The sequence below is a fragment of the Mesoplodon mirus genome (assembly GCF_964341445.2).
Source record: "Mesoplodon mirus genome assembly, contig: HAP1_SCAFFOLD_942, whole genome shotgun sequence".
NCBI lineage: Eukaryota > Metazoa > Chordata > Mammalia > Artiodactyla > Ziphiidae > Mesoplodon > Mesoplodon mirus.
The window spans coordinates 29257-43593 of NW_028295103.1; the positions used below are offsets into that span (position 1 = coordinate 29257).

Here is a 14337-nt window from a genome sequence, read left to right on the forward strand (position 1 = left end):
AACCATCAACTTCTTCAACAGATAATAAATATTCCTGTATTTTATGTAACCATTTATGACTATCTTAAAAATGAATGCAAGTAATGTAAGGGAATCCACTTAATGTGATTTGAGCAAGGAAACATTCTCACTTTTTTCATTTCTAGTTCATGGAAGAAAATTCCTATACACAAGTATTGAAATATTTCAAGTCTCTGGATCACACATTTCATCATTTCAAAAATATTGCAGAGTACATCACAGATGTCAGTCAAGTCTTGTAACAACAGTGTAGAAAACTAGTAACATTTATAGCTAGTTTGTTTTTAAGCTTCAGCAATGGATCAATTCTATCCAGCCTAATCTGTAATTTTAATTAGATTAATTTTTAAAATAAAAAGATTAATTTTTAATTTAAAAGTATTTTTAGTTCATATTTATGTACCTGCATTATGGTAAATCTTTTATTTTGTTGTTTTTTTTCTTAGTTTCTCTTCAGAGTATCTTTGAAAATTTATTTTTAAACAGAATAATTAAAGCCCAAAGATGAGAATGTCTCATTTAAGATAAACTAAAGGACGTTGGAATAGCTGAAGTATGAACACAATTGGCACAACTTTTCACTACCCTCCTTAGAAGAAGACTGTTTTGATTTGCATGGTCCAAGAAAGGAGAAACAGATAACTTGCTGGGGATTGCATCCTGCTTTACTTAAATTAGACATTAACAGGCTAAAAGGGCAAGGATGAAGCAACCTGTTTATAACATATTTTTGAAAAGCTACTTAAAGGTGAAGGGTGGCAAGAACACAGACAGACACACCCTAGACATTTCACTACAATATTTTAAGGTATGCCTTTTCTTTGGTTGATAGGGATGGAGGGACCTATTAATAAACATTTCTCCTATTTACTTTTGTCTTTATTGCTGTCTAATCAAACCCTCATTAAAAAACAGACATAAAACAAATAAGCATTCTGACTTTTGCCTGAATAAGCAACAACAAGCTCACATCTTAAACAATGGACTGCAGTGGCGATGAGACTGAGGATCCTTGGTCATTGCAACAGTAGCAGCAACACAACCTGCTTTGTTCCTTCTGTTGTATACTGCAGAGTCTGAGTAAACAGAGAGAAGTCAGTGATACCTTTAGTGCCATTTCTTACACTCCTCTCCATGATCTTTCACACTCAGGTTCTCTGGTCATCTCAATGTAGTGAAAAACCACCAGGATGTTAATACCCTCTATCCATTCACAAAACTTAATGCTTCTGAGACTTGCAGAAATCATGTTGAATCTGAATTGGTGGTACCCAATAGAGTCACTAAGAATAATCCGTCAGACTCACCAAATCCAAATTCAGATTTAAAGGCCATCAACTTTTAAAGATAATGAAGATTTTAAGATTTCCATATTTATTATATATGGTCATATGTAAAAATTTAGAAAAGTAAAATTACATGTATAGGTTTTTAATTATAAGCTATATTCACTGGAGAATTAATGCATTTTTAAAAGGATTCATTCTGAAAAGATTACATTAGCACTTTTTTTAAACCACTACCCTCAAAAATAAATTGTGACAAATCATTGTTCACCCAAGTTTATGTCTCATCTCAAGGAAGTGAGTTGTTCTTGGGGAAATTGCTTTCATCTAATTTGTGCTTTCCTGCAGTGGATCAAGCTGAAATGAAATGGGGCTGACATTCTTAACTATTATTACGTGCCCACATTTACCGGAATTACCTAATGATCAGTACCGAAGAGTTTTATAATAAATAAATATGTATGTACTGAGAGTCTCCACTGATAAAAGTTAGTTGAGACATGGCTGGTGATCCCATAGAAGAGATATCTAGCTTATATTTCTTACATCATCTCCATAGGAGAAAGCAATCCAGGATTGCAAAGCAAGGCATGAGACAGTAGCATCTGGTGTATTTTATAAATGTTTAGATTTCTAGGGAGCTCATTGGTATTACATATTGTGGTAAGCACTCAAATGTAAACTGTTACTTTAAAATAGTAAAATATCAAGACCGTACAAATTCCTGCAACTTAAATGGTCAGTTTGGTATTTGGCTTTATGATAGGCCTCTGCAAGATATTTATTAAACAACCAAATGAACCAATACCATTTAATTTTGAAAACTGCCTTCCTAATACAAAAGAATTGGTATTCTACACAAGTTCCTTGTGATTATTTTTGTAGGTGTGGTGGGAATGAATTACGGATGGCACTACCCTTTCTCCTGTTTCTTGTCTGAGGTTTTGGTAAGGTGGAACTTAGAGATGATGGACCTTAAAGTTTGAGCAGTTCAAGACACTCAACCAGTAAGTCAGAAAGAGAAAGACAAATACCGTATGTTAACACATATACATGGAATCTAAGAAAAAAAAAATAGGTCATGAAGAACCTAGGGGTAAGATGGGAATAAAGACACAGACCTACTAGAGAATGGACTTGAGGATATGGGGAGGGGGAAGGGTAAGCTGTGACAAAGTGAGAGAGTGGCATGGGCATATATACACTACCAAACGTAAGGTACATAGCTAGTGGGAAGCAGCCACATAGCACAGGGAGATCAGCTCGGTGCTTTGTGACCACCTAGAGGGGTGGGAAAAGGAGAGTGGGAGGGAGGTAGACACAAGAGGGAAGAGATATGGGAACATATGTATATGTATAACTGATTGACTTTGTTATAAAGCAGAAACTAACACACCATTGTAAAGCAATTGTATTCCAATAAAGATGAAAAAACAAAAAACAGTGAGTAGAATTCAAATAAGTAATAGTAGATATAAAAATAATAAAAAAGAAATTTTGGCAAAACAAAAAAAAGACACTCAACCAAGCACAATCCATTTACCCAGGACAAGAAAACATATGACATTACTCTTCTTTTTTCAACCACCATGGATTTGAACTTTTAGAAAATTGAAAATGCAAGATACAGATTTTATTTATTTTCTTAAGTAATTTATTTATTTCTGGCAGCATTGGTTCTTTGTTGCCGTGCCTGGGCTTTGTCTAGTTGCGGGGAGTGGGGACTACTCTTCGTTGTGGCGCACGGGCCTCTCATTGCGGTGGCTTCTCTTGTTGCACAGCACGGGCTCTAGGGCACGCCGGCTTCAGTAGTTGCAGCGCATGGGCTCAGTAGTTGTGGCTCGTGGGCTCTCGAGCGCAGGCTCAGTAGTTGTGGTGCATGGGCTTAGTTGCTTTGTGGCATGTGGGATCTTCCCAGACCAGGGTTCGAACCCGTGTCTCCTGCATTGGCAGGCGGATTCTTAACTGCTGCACCACCAGGGAAGCCCAAGATACACATTTTAATAAGAAAATATGAGTCAACAGTTCTCTTATCTCTGTGTCTTTTTCTATCTCATTGATTGTGAAGAATACAATCATAGAGAAAGCAAAATCTACATCAGTTGAAAATTTTTTCCACCTGCATGCATGTTATAGTGGATGTGTAACATCTTCACAGGGTTTGTGAAATCAGTATTTCACCACAGAAATTAAATATGACACTAAAATGATCTGACACTAATTAGTCCATTGAATAAGGGGAGGAGGATCGGCATCTTGGTCATCGTTTAGAAGAAAAAAAAATCATTAACCTGTTAGGCAAAATACTTGTCTTTAAATTATCCCTTAATAAATATAATAGAAAATGAAATAAAATGGCAGTACAGTGTTATGAAAGGAAAGCAATTGGGTGATCTCAAAGTGAGTGAGTATAAAAATCAATATTTTTTGTTTAGTTTGTTAATAATTTTATTCTTAGAGCTCTCAGGCAGCTAGCTTTTGGTCATTTTTAAGATCAATCAAAAAGTTCTAAACATTATTTTTAAGGTATGCAGATCACTAGGCCCTCCTCCCCTCCTTTCTCTCTTTCTTTTAATTTTTTAATTTATTTTGGGGAGTTTTGGCTACCATTTATGTTCTAATCATGTTTTTCAGGAAGTGAATTTGAACTTTGAACCTCACCTAGTTTGAATCCTACCTCTATTGTTTTCTATCTCTATGACTTAGGGTAAGTTACTTAACCACTGTGAATTGTTTCTGGATATTTAAAACAGGAAGATCACAGGGTTGTTGCGAAGATTAAAGAAGATAACATAAAAGGGAACTTACTGCAGTGTTTGAGACATAGTAAGGGTTAGTAAATATTTCCAGTTTTTATCTTTCTAATTCTCGTGAGCAGTTTACAATGAGATCTCATTACCACAGATTTTCCCTAAAATTATGAACCTTTTCCTACCCCTCTCCATTTTAAAGCAAACCTTGAAATGACTGAACCTCATAGGAAGATGTCTCAATGCAGGGAATCCCAGTAGCAGGAGAGGTTGGAAGCTACCACAATGCAAAGTTGTCAGGCTCTGATCTGGCAGTAGCTGTGGGAATTAGTCTTAGCTTCTATTTTTAACTCTGCAAGGAGTTGATTGGATGACCTGGGAAAACTCAGTTGGCATCTTATTTTCTTTCTGAATTTCTTTCTGCATCTTATTTTCTTTCTGAATTGTACCATTTGTCTAATCACTCTTTTCACTGACTCATTATCAGAAATGATATCAAGGGTGTTGAATAAGGGTGTTGATTTCAGAAGTAATGTTCTAGAAAATGGGAATTGTTCCCTTTCTTAAAAGCAATAGTTGACAATTTTATTTTTTTGTGATACAGTATTGAAGTTCCTGGGAGAGGGCAACTTTAATTTATAAAGAGTTGTTAACATTCACTTCCTCTAACAAAAGCCTTTAAAGGTAATACTACTAATTATCTGCCTTGTACCCCAGTCTTTTTTTTAATATGTAACTGTTGAAGTTTTTTAATGTTAATCAACATCATTAAGTTGTCCAAAAAGGAAAATTAATCTGTTACTCCATTGTACATCATATACAAAGGAATCTTCCTGGTATATGATATCTTTCTATTTGACTGAATCTCAATGAATTGAGAGAGTACATGTAAGAATTTTAATATTCAGAGTCTTATTCATAAAAGTGCACTACTGAGTAGATTCAATCACTAGCAACACCTTTAAACTGAAATCAAAAGTAGAGCCTCAATTAACGTGAAAACTTTAGTAGCAGAAACACCTGCCTATAAAAACTACACTGTTAGTACACAGGCGAGCTTTAGCATGATAACAATTTTGTTGAGCTTGAAAAGCACATAATTTTACATTTTTTTCTTATTTGACTTTTTATCATTATGTGGACCCTTTAGGTCTAAGGAAACAAGTACAAAAACTGCCTAAAGCCTTCCATTTAATATGTAAGCCATAGTTGTCCGCAAGAGAGAATTTTGTGGTGATCAACAGCTCTAGCCAAATCGGCAATAATTTATTATAGTTGGTAGAGTCTAATCATGTGTACCTAACTATGTTCTTTTAAGTAAAAAGTGTAAAACAGTTTTAGTAGTAAGTTTGTCCTGAATTTCCAAGTCAATATTTTTAATCCCTGTTTGAATACTGAATTCATTAGCTATTCACCAAAGGCTTGAGGCATAGATTTTGGGCCTAGTCTGCTTCTAAGATGAGATGTAGCAAACAGTCTAAATTCCAGTTTTAAATATACACGTGCAAACACATATCATACACATATATTATACAAAAATTTATATACAGACATTCCCCAAATTACAATGGTTCGACTTACCGATTTTTCAACTTTACCATGGTGCGAAAGTGATACTCATTTAGTAGAAACTATAGTTTGAATTTTTTCATTTTTTCAAAGTATACTTTGAATTTAGAGTAGAAACTATACTTTTCCCAGACTCCTGATATGCAGCATGATGCTCTCTTGTGATGCTGGGCAGCAGCAGCAGCAAGCCACTCCTCCCACTCAGCGACTCGATCACAACTGACACACTTACAACCGTTCTGGTTTTCACCTTCAGTACAGTATTCAATAAAACAAATGAGATATTCAACAGATTATGCTAATGTGAGTGTTCTGAGCACATTTAAGGTAGACTAGGCTAAACTATGACGGTTGGTAGATTGGGTGTAGTATAAGCATTTACAATTTATGATATTTTCAATTGATGATGGGTTTATCAGGATGCAGTGCCATAGTAAGTTAAGGAAGATCTGTATTTTATGTGTATTATATATATTCATTATATTATCCAATTATGTGTATATATGCATATAAATGCATGTATATATGTCTGCTTTCATGAACATTTGCCTTCTATTTCAAATATTTGATTATATTTATTTATTTTTTATTTTTATTTTTTTCTTTGGTTATATTTAAAATAAACAGACAAGTTCTTGGAGAAGCATTTGAAGAATCTTTGTTTCCAGAGTCAAGTTTTGCAAAGAAAACTTATTTTTTCACTAGCTGTTTATTTTTCAATAGTTAAAAAAATATTTTTAAATTTTAAAGTGATTCTTTAATATATGAATATGAATATGTATTTACTTCAGGTGCTATATATGTTATTTATACATATGTGTATTTATATATATTAAAATGTTTTTAAACCTGATCTTACTGGGTTATGTCTACTATCCAATTATGTGAGAATAGTGAGATTGTTGCCTTTCAGCTTGGAACATGCTTCTGTTTCATTTGATTATATTTTATCCATTAAGTGCTCTGGCCTTCCATTAGCTCTTTTGCTTTGAGGAATACATTTTATAGTGCATTAGAAATATTCTTCTATTTTTCATGCCATAATTTTCCAGTGTCTCACAAAATCATAATTTGGAATGTTCTGACTTGAATAGTGTTTCAGAATAGAGACTTGTCCCTTTTGGAATCATCAGATCTGTTGGTTAGGTACAGTATTTCTTATTTTTTCTGTTGGGGAAAGGGAGGAAGGAAACTGCAGTATGGAACGTTCCAGTTTTTTTTTTTTTCTTACGCTTATACAAAAAAAATTCACTCTTCTAGTAAAACTAGAAACATGAGAGTGGCAGTTACATAGTTCCAAATTAGGACAACCTAATATACTGTAATTTTTTCAAGTAAAAGAATAACCCAGGTAGTATATACTATTAACTAGATTTTTTAAAACAGCCATTTGTTGCTTAATAATTCTACTCTTTTTCCATTCTTAGTTTCATAACATTTTTACACAAAGGTTTATATTAACAAATGCCATCAGCTGTATTGTTGGTTTCCTCCTGCTTTCTGATGAGTTCTATAATTTAAAAATGCTTAAAGTCCAGACTTCTCAACTAGAATACATAAGCACAGTAAAAGCAGTGTTTTTAAAATTAATTCTAGAATATATTTCTCTTGATGGTAAAGACATATAAGATTACAGATGTGTATGTTTGGATGCTTTATAAATAAAAGTAATATGATTAATCATGTATTAATTTATACTACCAGAAATTCCCTCTAAATCCTTTCTAGGACACAAACATTTATGACATTTCTATATTGTTCTCATTTTATTATTTTAATGAAATATTATACAGGTAGTATTTCATAAAAACATTGCATCAATTGTAATACAAGTTTAGGAATCTTAATTTGGTATGTAAATATACTAACTTCTGTTGAAATTGCTATAGCTTAGGGTCAAAATTAATTTGAAGGTTATTAGTGTTATTATTCTGGTTTTTATTAGCTGCTGTCTCAAATTAATTATAAAGACAAAAATATCCCTGGCTTAGAGTTTCTGCACTATTAATGACATACCGAGATGTCTCTTGGGTATCGGTAAATGATATATTTTAGAGCATAACTTACGAAATGACTTGCCGATTGGCAGACCACCTTTGACAATGAAATACATTTGATAGTCTACCTTTGCAAATTCATTGTACCACACAAATGTGATCTTGGTAATTGACATATGACTATTAAGCTTCAATCATTCTCCATAATATTCCTATTAGCAATTATTAACAGAATAAAGGGGAGATAACAATTCTATAGTATTTATTCAGATTTTTATTTAAAGTCAAGTATAATCTATATTTCTATAGTGCTTTTTTAATCTAACACCTCACTTAAGTAGAAGGACGTGTTCTAGAGGTTTGTTATCAGCTTTTAAATGAAGTCATCTTTATCTTTTATTTAAAAATACTAAAAACAAGTTTCATGGTCTTTAATTAAATATAAATAGTGGAATTGTCTATGAAACTTTTGAAATGGTCAATCACATAAAAACATAGGGATATCCTTTAAAGCAGGGGTCCCCAACCCCCTGGCTGTGTGAGGAAATGGGCCGCCCAGCAGGAGGTGGGCGGCCAGCAAGCGAGCGAGCGAAGTTTCATCTGCTGCTCCCCATGGCTCGCCATCGCTCGCATTACAGCCTGAACCAACTATCCTCCCCCCACCCACCCTGTTGGTGGAAAAATTGTCTTCCACGAAACCGGTCCCTAGCTCCAAAACAGTTGGGGACCACTGCTTTAAAGCATATGAATTTCTAATACATTTATTTAGGTTATAGATGCTGAACTTTTTTTTACATAATAGCTCATAGGTAACCTTCACTATTAAGTATTTTATGATGCTTAGAATCGGAAACAATACAGAAATTAACCAATTAAAATTGTTTTTTGTAAAATGTCAAGTGAGAAGAGAAGAATGTTAAATAATAAATACAGCATATTCACCTCTTGGTTTTGAATATCACGCACATAGAGAAAAAAGACCCAAAGAAAATGTAAAAATTATTTATCAATGGTTAACTCAAGAAATAAGAGAGTCAGGGTGACCTTTACTTCCTCCCGTTCTCATTCTGTAGTTCCAAATTCATTGCACTATGTATGTATTACTTTTAGAACTGTTTAAGAAGAAATGTGCCAGTTTGGATAATTTTATTTTAACATCTAAACATTGCCGAGTATTGTTAAAATGTTCAGTTTTTATGTAGCTTTCTGGAAGATCTAGGTGGCCATAAAAAGCTGAATATATTAGCGGAGGGGGAGTTTTCCCTCATCTTGAAATAATAATGATAAATAATATTTTTAAAGCATTAAATAATTTTCAAAGCATTTTTATGTACATTTTCTCCTCAGACCATCCTAACTCTCTAGAGTTGCTAGAAAAAAGATTCTACTCATTCTGCCCAGGGTGGGGGTTGGAGAGTGGGAATTGAAATTCATGAAGTTTAGCAAATTGCCTATTTAAGCCGTACACAGTTATTAAGTGGCAGGGCCAGAATCCTAACCTGGCCATTCATGCCATGGCCAATCTAGTGCTTTCCTCTATGCTGTAGGAACTGGACATATTTAAGAGGTAAGCACAAACATGGAAATAGGTCTGAATCTTGCTCTAGTTGCAAATTTGCCTATAGACCTCACTGGAGCCTGAACCAGGAAGATCTATATGAATTTCTTTCTTCAACCCAAAGAAATGGCCATGTTAAATAATTCCTAGGTTTAATTTTAAAAAATCGATACTGTCTGTTTTTGCACCATATTCCAGTTTGTGTATCTTGTGTCTCTCAACTTCTCCAAAGAACCATGCTTCCTACCTAAAGGATTGCATTGCTTAAGAAACAAACATTGACAATTCTGATGCTAACCTGAATTAAATAATATACCAATCATTTATGAGATCCGCCTTAGTATTTTTACACTCCTGAAATATCATCTCTATGACCTGCTTTTTAAAATAGTCTGACACCTACCGAGTACTCTTTCACTTCCTACAAGAAATCAAGAAAAAGAAAGCATTTGTGTTTTTAATTTTAGTGAAGGGTTCTTGATTTAAGAATTAGTCATTTAATGTCATTTGAATTTCAAGTGTGCCTCAAGTACTTGAGGTTCTTTCTGTATGACTTCTCCAGAGTTTTCACATATATATCATCATTAATTTCATCTTTCACTTGGGATTAGTACAAGAAAAGTTTTATTTACTACTATTTCTTAGTTTTCTTCATTTCAAATATTCAGTGCCTTGTCAAAAATAATATTACAGTCTTATACTGTTCATTGGTAACAGATAATACCAAGAAATTGTGATTCTGGTTTTCAGTTAAAAAAACAAAATGAGAAACTAAAGAAATAATTACTATAACAATGTTTTTCTCCATTTAGCCAATCAGATATTCACATCAGTGAGTGTTAGATTTTGAGACTATGAATCCCAATACTAAATGTTTTATATATTCAGAGAAGTGAAAAATAATTATTATTATGCTTCCTCTGTGCTAAATACTATTTTAAAACCAGTTGGAATCCCCCCTGACAACAATCCTAAGAGGTAGGTACTGTTTGCACCTATTTTACAGCCGGACAAACTGAGGCACAGAATGATTAAATTATGCATGGTCACACAGCTAGTAAGGCACAGATACAGTATTTAAAATCAAGTCTGTTTTTGTGAGAGTCCACATTCCCAACCCCTGTAATGAAAACGTGTGACCCCTACTATTTTCTATGTACCCATTTACTTGCTTTGTGGAAAGAAAGGGAGTGAGGGAAGAGGAGGGAAAGGGAGGGAGGGAAAGAGGAAAAGAAGGCGGAATGGAGGGAGGCAGGAGAATTGTCAAAATTCTGCCAGCTTGTTGCTACTGTGTGTTATTTCTTATAATAAGGTGGAAAATAAGGACTTGTAGAGATTTACATAGAAGAAATAATTTTAAATTTCCTTAAGGGAAGTCTCTGGTAATATTATCAGATGGTGACAGCAAGTGAATTTCTGTTTAATTCTATTCATAATTAAAATGCTATAGCAGGCTCATATTTGGAACAAACACAGTTCTGTTAATTCTCATAGTAATAATTCTACATTTCCTTAAATTTGTTATCATGTTTTTCACCCTCAACACTCTCAGCTTATTTAATTTTAGTACCTACTCTTTTTCAAAAGTCCATAAATTTTAGTTAGGCTTAAATCATAGGAAACTTGAAGAAAGTTTAGAGCTTGTAACAGAAGGAAACCACCCCCTTCCCACCCCGAGCCCAGCTCTGTCCATCTCTATCAGAGCTACTCTACCAAGAATGGAGGAATTATTCTAATTGGTCAGATTTATGACACATTCTATTACATAGGGTGACTGTATTTGTTTAGAGGTACACAGCAACAGTTCCACATTTCTTCTTGTCCGTTGCCTGGTCCTGTGAAAGCAGGTAAGTGGAGTGAAGATCCTCAAAACCTAGACCTCAGTCTCTTGTTTCTGTTCCATTCCATTCCACCAGGGTGAGCTTACTCCAGCAGAAGAGTGAGCTCTTCTGTGTTTCGCTGGATGGTTCCATGCAGATGAGTCAAGTTCCATTTTGAGCCTGGAAAATCTTGCATGCTGTCTCATCAACTTCTTCCTCTTCTGAGTGTGTCCTCAGAAAATGGTACCATGCCCCCAGTAAGCCTTTACCACAGCTCTGACTCAGGGTTATTAGGAAGGGATTCCAAATCTCAGACATGTTCTGTATTTTAATCAACAGATAATTTGTACTTATAGTTAACATTTACTCTGGATTAGTCACGTGTTCTTATGCAGTTGGAACCTATTTCTGTCTTCATGTGCTTAAAGCTAGGATGAGTATGGATTTTAATCAAGATAATTTAGAAATTTTATTAAGTGTTTCTTATGTGGCAGGCACTGTTCTAGGTACTGGTGATAGAGTTTTAAACAGAGTGGTTACAATCCACACTCTAAGAAAGGGTACTTAACATGAAAATTCATATAGGAAAGATGTACAGAAATCATACGCAAAAAACGAGTCCGTTTAATATGCATGGTTGGCATCTTGGGGATAGAAGAAATCTAACACAAGGAGCTTTACAAGACTGATGATATTATAGTCACTTCAGTTGAACTTTGTTCTATTTAAAACAAGCAACCTTTTTTCAAACCAAGTAAAAAAATTATTGACAGTAATTGTACAACTTTGTAGCTCCTTATTTAGTAAAGAGAGGGTGCTTTGACTTATGATATGAGGCAATTTCAGTATTTTGATAAACTAACCTTCAGCATTTTAGAAATTAAGCTTTTTCATTGATGGAAATTCTAATATTTGCCCATCAGTTTTATTTCATGCCTCCGAAATTAGATTAACTTTTCCAATTTTAAGTGAAAACCTGGCATATTATCTATTGACACTACAGTTCCAAGTTTTATCATAAGAAAAGGTGGGTGAGAGGAATCCCCAGCTCAAAATCCTATCCAAATTTGAATTCTGAAAGTCTTTTTTTGATTGATTAGTAGATGTTGGTATCACATTATTTGCAATGACAGAGGACACTGTCAAGTTGTTATTAGCATTCATTGCCGCACCGGCTTCTGAGAATTCAGTGGTTTTTTTTAAACCACGTTTTCTCCTCTTGACCCATGACTCCAAGTCTCAAGATATCTTGACTCATTCATACATCATACATTCAAGAAATAATTACTGATCACATATACTATTCCAGATACCAAGCTGGTCACTAGGGAGTCAAAATGACTAAGGCACAGGCTTGGCTGTCAAGGAGACCCCAATGTAGTGAACCTTTGCTTCTTACTCTTCAAGTGGCATTGATCCTGTGTCATCAGAAGTAATAAGGAATTAAGTAGCATTCATATTGTAGTTAAATGTAGATTGAGCCAGATGATTTTCCAAAATCAGGTTTAATCAGAGATAGGGCAAGATTGTTCTTTGGGATTTTTCCTTGATGAGCATTGTTAACTATCCTTGAGATGCAATAATAGAAGTCAGTGAGTGATTTATCAATTTGGTTTCCTATGGGAACCAAGATGAAGGACGTTTCCTCCTTTAGTCATTGACTTTCTACAGAGATAGCAAAGGCGCTTCAACTTTCCCAGAAAAGCAATCACCAGTAAACAGCAGTGATGGTAGATGTGGGTTATTTACTACCATGGGGTTGAGAATATTAGTGAGCTGCATTTTGACCACTTGTCAAACATTTTGACATCTTGGAACAGAAAGTGTTATTTAAATATAAAAAGCATTTCCTGTTGAATTGCTGTTAGTCATCCCTATGAGGAAATGACCTATTAAGTAATAGATCGGGAATAAGATTGATTTCTGCTAAAGAGTCCTTAAAGTAGCTACATGTTTCAATTTGTGGGTGTTTTCCAACCATTTGTAAGTTACCACAGTAAAAACCCCATATAAAAAAGCTCTCTGAATTTACTTTCCAGCATTCTTTCCTGGGCTTTCTGTCTCTTTCCCCCCCTCCCTCTCTCTCAGATCAGAAGAAGAGCAATGGGTCTCAAGCTTTAGCTAGAATCAGAAGGCTTGTCAAAACAATGATTTCCGGAGCCTCAGCTGGGAATTTGCATTTCTAACAAGTTTCTAGGAGAAGCTTCTGCTGCTGTTACATATTTGATGAACCACTGCTCAAGTAAAAGGAATGGGAATTTAGGAAGTAGAAAGATGGAGAGCTATGAAAAGCTGAAGTCAGCTTCTGATCTTCTTCACCAATCTGCCCAAGCTATTGGGAAGATAATCACTACTGCCCCAGGGAAGCGTATTGAAAGTCACACCGATTAGAATGGGCATCATCAGAAAATCTACAAGCAACCAATGCTGGAGAGGGTGTGGAGAAAAGGGAACCCTCTTGCACTGTTGGTGGGAATGTAAATTGATACAACCACTATGGAGAACAGTATGGAGGTTCCTTATAAAACTAAAAATAGAATTACCATATGACCCAGCAATCCCACTACTGGCACATACCCAGAGAAAACCATAATTCAAAAAGACACATGCACCCCAATGTTCATTGCAGCACTATTTACAATAGCCAGGTCATGGAAGCAACCTAAATGCCCATTGACAGACAAATGGATAAAAAAGACGTAGTACGTACATAAAATGGAATGAACTTGGGTCATTTGTAGAGACGTGGATGGACCTAGAGACTGTCATACAGAGTGAAGTAAGTCAGAAAGAGAAAAACAAATATCGTATATTAACACACATATGTAGAATCTAGAAAAATGGTACAGATGAACCGGTTTGCAAGGCAGAAATAGAGACGTAGATGTAGAGAAGAAACGTATGGACACCACGGGGGGAAAGCGGGGCAAGGGTGGTGGTGGTGGGATGAATTGGGAGATTGGGATTGACATGTATACACTAATATGTATAAAATAGATAACTAATAAGAACTTGCTGTATAAATAAATAAATTAATTTAATTTAATTTAAAAAGTAATTGGCCCTCCTCTGAGTAAGTGATTGCCCGAGGGCATCATGTTGAACACTCTTGACTGTCCTCTTAAGCCCAGGTTTGCAGTGAATGAGCCATTTAACCTCTCTTTACCCCAGTCTTTCTAGATTACAAATAGTAACGGTAATTTCCCTTCCCTCTTGTTAAAAAACAAGACAAAACAAAAAATACGCAAATCCTGATGGTGCTTTCCCTTTGTGGAAAATTCTTTGGATTTATCCATCTATTACTCTGATGTAGTAAAGAAGAAATTTAGCACAATT

At 34.8% G+C, this 14337-nt stretch overlaps 1 long non-coding RNA gene across 1 annotated transcript; it reads left to right on the forward strand.

Moving 5' to 3' along the window:
* The first annotated feature begins 10866 nt into the window (after positions 1–10866).
* Positions 10867–14055, forward strand: LOC309797748. The gene is made up of 2 exons (XR_014292787.1): positions 10867–11258; positions 13090–14055. It is a non-coding gene; the product is annotated as an uncharacterized lncRNA (long non-coding RNA).
* The last annotated feature ends 282 nt before the right edge of the window (positions 14056–14337 follow it).